Source organism: Neltuma alba, unplaced genomic scaffold (assembly GCF_004799145.2).
Source record: "Neltuma alba isolate B1F8T4 unplaced genomic scaffold, ASM479914v2 tig00002823_pilon, whole genome shotgun sequence".
In the NCBI taxonomy this organism is placed as follows: domain Eukaryota; kingdom Viridiplantae; phylum Streptophyta; class Magnoliopsida; order Fabales; family Fabaceae; genus Neltuma; species Neltuma alba.
In genome coordinates, this window is record NW_021633031.1 from 34,656 (window position 1) to 44,367 (window position 9,712).

Genomic DNA, 9,712 nt, shown 5'->3' on the forward strand with positions numbered 1-9,712 from the left:
TTAAGAAAACCAACACATATTTAGACAAATAGCTACTTATCTAGCTCCTACATTTAAGATGAAAGGAATTAATAAACTTCAAGGTGTAAAGAATTAGTAGCTAGCAAATTTACAAGACTTTCATGTGCATAAACTTTTCATTAATCTTCGACTATGTGAATAAGCTGATTAAATTAATGTTCAAATTGTGTTACGAAAACTTGAGAAAATTTTGATGAAACTTGAAAGAACATTGGGCAATTTTCACAAAAATGTTCATTAGCACACACTTCTAAGTTCTATATAAACAGAAGACCAGCTTACATAACTGAAGGCAAAAAACACAAGAAGATTGTGTGAAGAAATATGGTGTTGTTAGAGGCAAAATGAGTTCTAAGGGGCAAAACAACAAAAAGAAAGATATGGCTGACCATGCTGGGTATGGTGAAGCCTATGAGAGCTCTTCTAAAAGTTCAAGCTCAAGCAGGAGCAAGAAATCAGATGCAGCAGAGCATGCGGGTTATGGTGAAACCTATAAGAGCTCTTCTAAAGCTTCAAAGTCAGGAAAGAAGAGCAATAAATCAGCCGTCGGAGACTTGGCTGGTTATGGTGATGGTTAAAGGTGAATTGTTATAGCCTATTCATATGTCAGGTAATTTTATCATACTATCTCTAGTTAACATATCTGGTTTTCAGCACCTCCCTTCTTCCTTTTCAATTTCCTTAGGCTTGTTCCATATAAAATGATAATAATGAACAAGAAAAATAGAAAAAACAAAATATTCATCTAGTTTTTAATATATGACCTAATTTGATAGTTGATGTTGGTCCTATATGTAAGACTTATTTCACATGTTTATCAATTTTTTTCTTAAATTAACTCTATCGATATTCTTTCAACAATAATCAAGTAGGAGAGAAAGGGGAGAATTAAGAAAGGTGATTATGGTGTTTTAGATAGAACATATCATATTAACTAATTTAACTAACATCCTTAATCTATTCAAATTAATTAATTAATGAAAACCTCCTTTCCGAGAAAATCATCATACCATGCATAATAAAAATAGTTTTTTCTTACCTTTCCTCTTTTCTCAAATTCATTTCTCGGCTAGGCATTTCGCAGCCTTAATAATATTAAGAACTTGATCCAATTTTCGGGTGAGTTTATACGCTCTATCTTGGTATGCACTTGGGGAAAAAAAAATGAATCTTTTTTACTACACAAAAAATGCAAGTACTGAAAATCGGAATGAACATTAAACTAGTCAAGACAAAGGGTTAATAATAAGTGGGTCAAACTGGAGTCAACCAAATAATTTAAAATTTTATCACACCATCCAAAACTAAACATCAATTCAATATCTTAAATCACTAATAAACTAATCAAATACTTATAATTTCTTTCCAACCTTCTTTACAATTCCTTTGACAAAGTGAAATTTCAAGTTAGCAAAATATCAAACTATATATGATAACAAAATATTCCTTCCTATAATCATTCGATCACTAAGTAATACTCCTTCAATCCTAAATATATAAGACTCATTTTGTAGTATAAATTATACTACATTGAGGACCGGAGGGAGTAACTATCAATAGCTTAAAAAAAGTTTTTTCATCAAGATAGCTTTTTTTAAGGGAAAAAAATGCAACTGCTTTAACCCATCAAATCAATTAGGTTAACCAAGTTACTCTCGAGTTGGTCCGAGTTATCCCCAAGTCAAGTTTTTTTAGCTAGATGATTGGTTCACCGGTTTTCAGTTCAGCTATTATAACACTATTAAATAGAGGAAAAATTAATTCATCGATCCATAGAGTTGGATCTATATAAATAATCTGTAATATGATTGATTTTAGTTCTATTTAGACCTACATGACAAAAATAATCCAGTTTTATATTGAGCGAGAGCTATGTGATTAGCTACTAACATTATTTTTCTTACAAATTAATAAATTATAATTTTTATACATTGTATCAATTATTTTTTTATACACGATGAATATTATAATTAAATATTTTAATAAAATAGGAAAAATTAAATGGACAAAAATTATGGCTAAAACTATAAAAAGTTGCTGTCAAAAAAATTGTTTTTTGTGGTGACTTGATTAATTGCTGCTGAAAACTTTGACCGATATATAAAAGTTGCCATTAGGACAATGACTTTTCGGCAACAATTGTTTCTAGCCGAAAGTCTTTTCTATTAGTATTATTTGTAAGTACATAGACTAACATATTACACACGCACAAAATTATGAAGATCCAATAAAAAAGGAAATAATTACAATAAATTAATTAAAATCAGGTGAAGCTATAAAAACTTAGATTAAATTCTCTCAATTATAAACACGGAGTCATTACTCAACAAGAAGTATAAATAGCACAGTAAGATAGTAAGAATTAAAAAGGGATCATTAATGTTGGCAAAAAAACAAGGATCATTAATAAGGATTTTTTTTTGATGATTTAATTTAATTTCTTTTTTTTTTTTTTATGTTCAAGCAGGTTTAAAGTTGATGGGCGACTAATGCTTGGGGGAATATCAAATTCCATGAAGTCTTTTATTTTCTTTTTCCTTGTGGCTTATTTTCATGTACTGTTTCTTTTCCAATTTAGAGTCACAGATTACCGCTAATAAAATGCTTGTAAGTTATATTTTCTATGCTAATAAAATAATAGTTCAAAAAATATTATATTGTTTATGCATAAATACCATATTTTTAAATGAAACAAAATTATTTGATTAATTTATGCTATGTTTTGGCGAAAACCACCAAGAGGTGGTATCCCGCCCTTTTTCTAAAACAAAAAACCCCTCCCACCGAACAAGTACCTCACTGGCAGCCACCTCGCTGATGGCCGATGGCTGGTGGCTAGTGCTCTGGCAGTTGGCAAGGGGATGCTGATAGCGGGTCTCCAGTAAAGGCTAGGGTTTTTTTTTTTTTTTTTTAAAATGAATGGCATTTTTATCGTGTCACCACATTTTCAAAATAACAATTTAGGTTTTCTTTTTTCCGTGATTTTAAAATGTTTGCTTCCCAAATTGAAATTTCATATATTCAAGGTTTTTTATTTGTCATTTTTCTAATAAAAATTAATTTTAATTTATTTTTATAATATACTTTAAATAGATTATCAAAATAAGTTAAAAATAATTTTTTTGTTACAAAATTTTTATGATAAACAATCTCATTTTTTTGTGACATAAGAAAAACAATCTTATTCCCCACAACTTTCTCCTGTTCATTTGGTATTTGAAAAACGAGAAAATCAATTAAAAAGAAAACTCTTTTACTTTTTCATAAGATAAAATTTACTCATATAATTACCTCATATAACATAAAATTATTTTAAATAAGTTAATCCACCAAGGTTGCAAGATCACTTCCAAAAGTTATTTTTACGCTTTATGGGATAAAGTTCCTTTCATATATTTGCCTCAGGTGTGAGACAAATTTGAGCGTAGAAATGGGTGAGATTTTGGGGATATCTCAGTAATATAGAACCATAATAATAGTACTAGACATGCAAAGTAGGTTATGCCATATTTCTCGCTATCAATATGCTTTCTTGCAAAAGTCATACCATGGAAATGGAGGAAAACAACATGATAACTGAACAATGTATATAGCCAAGGTATAAATGCAAGGAGTTCAATACATTTCAAAATCATGAATTTTATCCCATCATGACATCAAGACAAATAGTAAACATACAATGCAAAGTTAACATCAAAGTTAAAAGTTCTAGCAATAAGACATTCCACATTATAATTAATACCACATCAGACACTTTCTAATCTCCTTTAACCCTTTTTCTTGATTCTTTAGGGTCATTATTTCTCCTTTGTTTTACCAACTCTCTTGGACTTTTCCTAAATTTTCATGTAAAATTTATATATAAATTTAGATTTATCAAAATCCGATCCTTTCCCTTATAATCAAGCTTGGCTGAGAGGTACTCTTGGAATTCAAAAATTTCATTTTCAATTTTAGTGTTTTCAAATCTATATTCTTCACATATCCTTGCATAATTTTATCTTCTAAACTTATTGGAAGCATCAAATTAACAAAAACCAAACCGTAGCTTAAGAGACTAGGTCTGGCCGAATTGAAATCCTAGATTTCGCAAGTTGAAATTATTTGAAGAACAAAGCTTAAACATTAGTTTTCAACCATTCTCTATCCCCTAATCTATGTACAACTTTTAAATTATTCATATCTCATTATGAACCAAATTGGACAACACGAAATCCTAAGGTTTCTAACCTTTAACTTCCATCAAAGCCATATTTAAAACCATCAAATCATATGACATCATAAACTAGAAAAAAATTCAAGTTCTTATCTTGGTTTAACACTTGATTTGGCCTACATTTTGCTTGAACTTCTCGTCCTTCTTTAGCCAACTTTCATCTCCCTTTCGTACTCTCAACTTAAACGAAATTTTGGCCATGAAGGAGGGGATGTGGTATTTATGATACAAGCCAATTTACTTTATGGTAATCTTCCACATTCACCATTAACTTTTACCCTAAAACAATTGTACGCATCTTGCTTCTTCTTCCCTTAAGATCACTCCACCTTAGCCCTTTAGATGTCCTCCTCATTCAATTCCCAAACCACCTCACAGGACACCTCATATCCCACCTATCACACATGTAGAAAAATAACTATTTTTAATTCAATAATTCTATTCTTCCAAACTTAACCTTCAACATTGTGTATTATTCTATTCATATCCACTCCCCCCTCATTTGGTACCATTTTATGCAGAAAGAATTGGAAAAAACTTTGTCCCGCTAAGCATAAGAATATCGTATTTTATAATCTCGTTATTGGTTGAATTTTTCCTGAACTCTGTTAAATTCAGTGATTTCAAAAATTTATTTCTTTGCCCAGTAGCTTTCTTTCAATATGGAGAGGTTCTCCTAATTTTTTCATATTTAATATTGACCTGTAACTCTTTCAATTAAATTTTTCTCAAAATCAGCCTTTTATTGGTATAATTTGGATTTAAATATTTTAAAGCTAACCTCCACATCTCTAGAGGCCAAAAATAATTTTAAAATTATAATAACCTCTCAAATAATTTTTCTCATTTTTTCATAAATTATTAAGACCTTTACATATTTTAAATAATTTAATTGGACTAATATTTTTCCTAATTATCCAAAATTCCCTGAAATTACAAAAAATTCGGGAATAAAATATTTTCACGCTGTTTTCATCTTTCATGCCTCAAACACCATCTTAGACTCTTTTTTTTTTTACCAACAGATGTTAGGTCTGACGTGAGAGACTAGTCTTTTATATCATGACGTCCAAAGGTTTGAATGCTTACTGAGAAATGTGCCCATATTTAGTAGCTCATAGTACTTCAAATAGAATTACCTCTTATAAGAGGATGTCTTTGCATAGCAAACAAAAAATTGTCTTCTATTTTCAAAGCGTAGGGCGCGCATAAAATTTTTGTGAAATTTCGGTGTGAGCTGATGAATATTTTATCTCAAATCATCCCCCAAAGTTTTATCTTGTTTTTTTGGAAAATTTTGAGACATGAAGCCTTAAATTTTCGTTGTTGACTTTTACATGGTCAAATATTTATGAAATGTTCATGAAATGGGTCATATATTTTAATAACTTATTTTTTATTTTTATGCATAAAATTTGTTACCCATAGAAAATATAAAAATCTAGGACAACATCGGTCGCATATTATTTATCACAAGAGCAATTCGTACATGGATGAAGAAAATCACTTAACATCAGACTTTATAAAATCAATATATTACTCGTAGTTTCCTAAAATGTTTTTAGTCTCCTTTAAATAAAAAATTACTCCTAATTTAATTTTTCTGAAATTTGAAATTAATAAGGAGGAAAACAGAAAATAAAGGATTAATACATTTTTAGAACAAAAAATTAACAAGTATTATGAAATATAGAAATTAAAATGATTAATACAAGCCAGGTCACGTGCTCTTGACAAGTTGCCTTGCCTATTTTCATCCGCAGTTTTTACTCATTTCCGCCATATATGTTACGTTCCTCATGTATTTTCTCGCAAATGTCTCACAAAATATCCTTTGTAGCTTAAAAGTTATGGGAAATTTCTGTTACTAATGGATCCACGCAATAAAAATAGGAAAAATAAGGAAACAGTTTTTTATTAAAAATTTTATTGGTAATAAGGAGTTAATAAATTTTTGTGCACAGAAAATATTGAAACTATAAACTTTGTATGCACAGAAGAATACTAGTACTCTAATTTAGTCATCCTCATCAATAAAATTGTTAATACGACATTTTTTTTCCAGTTTTCTGATAAATATTCTTTTTCTTGCAGTTGATAAATATTCTTTTTCTTGCGGTTAATAAATTTTTTTTTTTTGACCTGGTAGTTAATAAATAATTTGCTGCAAACACAGTTAAACGTTTGCAAGCAAGAATGTGGGCATACTTTTAAAACACATATTTTATGATTTAATATTTTAATTACGAAAATAAATATTAAGACAATCGTGTCATGCGCTCATGGAAATATACAAGATCATTCCATAATATAGTTCTTGAACCTTTGACCATTTGGACAAGTAAACTTATAAAAGCCTGGATTTTGTTTGAGAACTTCTGCAAAATTTTGATAACACTTTGAAGAAATGTGGGCAGAATTTCACAAAGTTTTCATTTGCATACACTATGGATTGCACGTTTCGTTTTTACTTTTTTAACGTCGAAGGGTAAGGAAAAAGTTATATTTCTTCCGTTCTAAATGTAGGAGCTAGTAAATATATTTAGAGTAAAATACATTGACCATCTATCTATTTTATTTAAATTACAAAATTTTTATCCCTTGAAATTAAAATATATATTACACAAACCTTACTTATATATTTGAAATTCTATTTCTACCTATCTAACAGTTAATTGACCGTTAAACTTGATTTTCAAACTTTTATTTGGACAAAAATATCCCTCCTTAACATAAACATTATTTAAATATTTATATCTAGAAGAAAAAGGAATTTTGATACAACAAAAAATAATTATAATACATGTATTTTCAAAATTTTTAATATGTTATAAAATTTATTAATTTTGATTATATTATAGAATTATATAATTTTAATTCTTCATGATATTTTGAAACTTATTTATTTAGGTTTCTTTTAAAAGCCTAAAAAATATTTTTTAATGAATATTTTTATCGTATAATATAAATTATGTGAGTTTGGGACATTATATAAATACTTTAAACTTATAATTTAAAGTTTTTTTTAAAAAATTTTTTTGGCAAACATTTACAACTTATTTGAGTGATTATATATTTATTTAAATAATTATTCAATTTTGCATTCAATTTTTATATGTTTACATTAACTAACTATTTGATTTTCTATCCCAATATGATAAAAACATTAAACAAATAACTATTTATAAAAATAAAAAATAAAACTAAGTTAAAGGAAAATATCTTAAATTATTCAAAATAGTTTGAGCCAAAATTTAGGGATTCAGTATTATGAAAGGTAAATTAGTAAATAAAAGTATTTCAATATAAATTTCGATAAAAAAATATTTTTTAAAAATATTCTTAACAAAATTAACGGTCTAAACTTAAGTATATGTTTTCAAAATAAAAAGAGGTTAAAGTATTTCACTCCTATATTTATTTTGATTTTAAATATAACATCTTAATCTACTTTGTCTTATATATCTATAATTTTTTTTTAAAATTATCCTTACAGATTGTAAAAATAAAGGAGATTTTTCATCAATCAAGTAGTTTCCAAATAATTGAAGAAGATTTTTTAGGAAAATCAACACTCAATTTTACAAATAACTAAGTCAATCAAATTTTTAATCTCTCTAAATTCATTATCTAACTTCTACATTTAAATGGGAGGAATTAATAAATTTCAAGGTCTTGAAAATGCGCAGCCAACCAATTTACAAGACTTTCATTTCCATAAACTTTTAATTATTAGCCTTATTACCATGCCACAAATATAAAACGCACACCCTGAGAACAATTTAATTAACGAGATTTTTCCTTATTTTCTCGTATATATTTTCTGAAGAATTCCTGGAAAATTTGTGAGAACCCTTTTTACCTCATTCCCATCATCTACGCCACCTTCCTCGTGTATTTTCTCACAAACGTCTCATGAAATATCCTTTTTAGGTTAACAGTTATGACAATTTTCATAAGAAAATACTATCTCTGGTCCCAAATATAAAATTTTGTTGATTAATGTAGTAAAATTAAGAAGGTTAAATAAAATACTTCAAAGTATTATATTTATTGTTTTTCCCCAAACTAATTTAACCTGATTTATAAACTAATATATAATCTAATGCGACAAATATATATTTTAGAGAGATCATGTACCATATGTTATAGTTAAATAATTTTTTTAAATTTTTTTGATATTATCAAATTAGTCAACTATATCTTATATTAAGCCTTTGATAGTATATTGATATGTCATGTGAAATTCTGTCACTAATGGATCCATGCAATAACAATAGGAAAAATAAGGGCAACAGTTTCTCATTGAAACTTCTTATATCAAAGAAGGACTTGATAAATTTAGTACTCTTATTTTGTCTTTTTTATCAATAAAATTTTTAACAAGACATTTTCCCCAATTTTCTGATAACTATTGTTTTCTTGTAGTTGATAAATAATTTGCTGCAGACACAGTTGAGACAATCATAAACGATTGCAAGCAAGGGTGTGGGCACACTTTTAAAGCACATATTTTATGATTTGATATTTTAATTATGAAAATAAATATGAAGACAATCGTGTCATGCGGTCATGGAAATATACATATCATTTCATAATATAGTTCATAAACCTTTGACCATTTGGACAAGTAAACTTATAAAAGCCTGGATTTTGTTTGAGAATTTCTGCAAAATTTTGATAAAATTTTGAAGAAATATGAACACAATTTCACAAGATTTTCATTTGCATACATTTATGGATTGCACATTTCTTCCCTCCCCCCCCCCCCCCGAAAATGTAGAAGCCTACGAAAAAAATTATAGTCCTTATGGTTCTCTTTTTTTTTCATAAGCATAGTCCCTGCAGTTATAAATGTAGGAGCTAGTAAAAAATATTTATTAATTTTAAATGTAAGATCTCAATCTACTTTGTCTTATATGTCTATAAGCTTCTTCTCATACTATCCCTGCTGATGATATAAATTAAGGGGATTTTTCATCAATCAATTAGTTTTCAATACAAATAATTGAAGAAGGTCTTTTAGAGAAACCAACACACAATTTTGCAAATAACTAAGTTAATCAGATTTTTACCCTCTTCAAACTAATTATCTAACTTCTACATTTAAATAAGAGGAATGAATAAATTTGAAGGTCTTGAAAATACGTAGCGAACCAATTTACAAGACTTTCATTTGCACAGACTTTTCATTAATCTTTGACTATGTGAATAAGCTGATTAAATTAATGCTGAAATTGTGTTGTGAAAACTTGAGAAAATTTTGATGAAACTTGAAAGGACATTGGGCACATTTTCACAAAAATGTTCATTAGCACACACTTGTAAGTTCTTTATAAACAGAAGACCAGCTTACATAACTGAAGGCAGAAAACACAAGAAGATTGTGTGGAGAAATATCTGGTGTTGTTAGAGGCAAAATGAGTTCTAAGCGGCAGAACAACAAAAACAAAGGTATCGCTGAGCATGCTGGGC

At 28.1% G+C, this 9,712-nt stretch overlaps 1 long non-coding RNA gene across 1 annotated transcript; it reads left to right on the plus strand.

The window, feature by feature from the left end:
• Nucleotides 1-385: 385 nt before the first annotated feature.
• Nucleotides 386-2,673, plus strand: LOC114739450 (uncharacterized). The gene is made up of 2 exons (XR_003739606.1): nucleotides 386-631; nucleotides 2,489-2,673. It is a non-coding gene; the product is annotated as an uncharacterized LOC114739450 (long non-coding RNA).
• The last annotated feature ends 7,039 nt before the right edge of the window (nucleotides 2,674-9,712 follow it).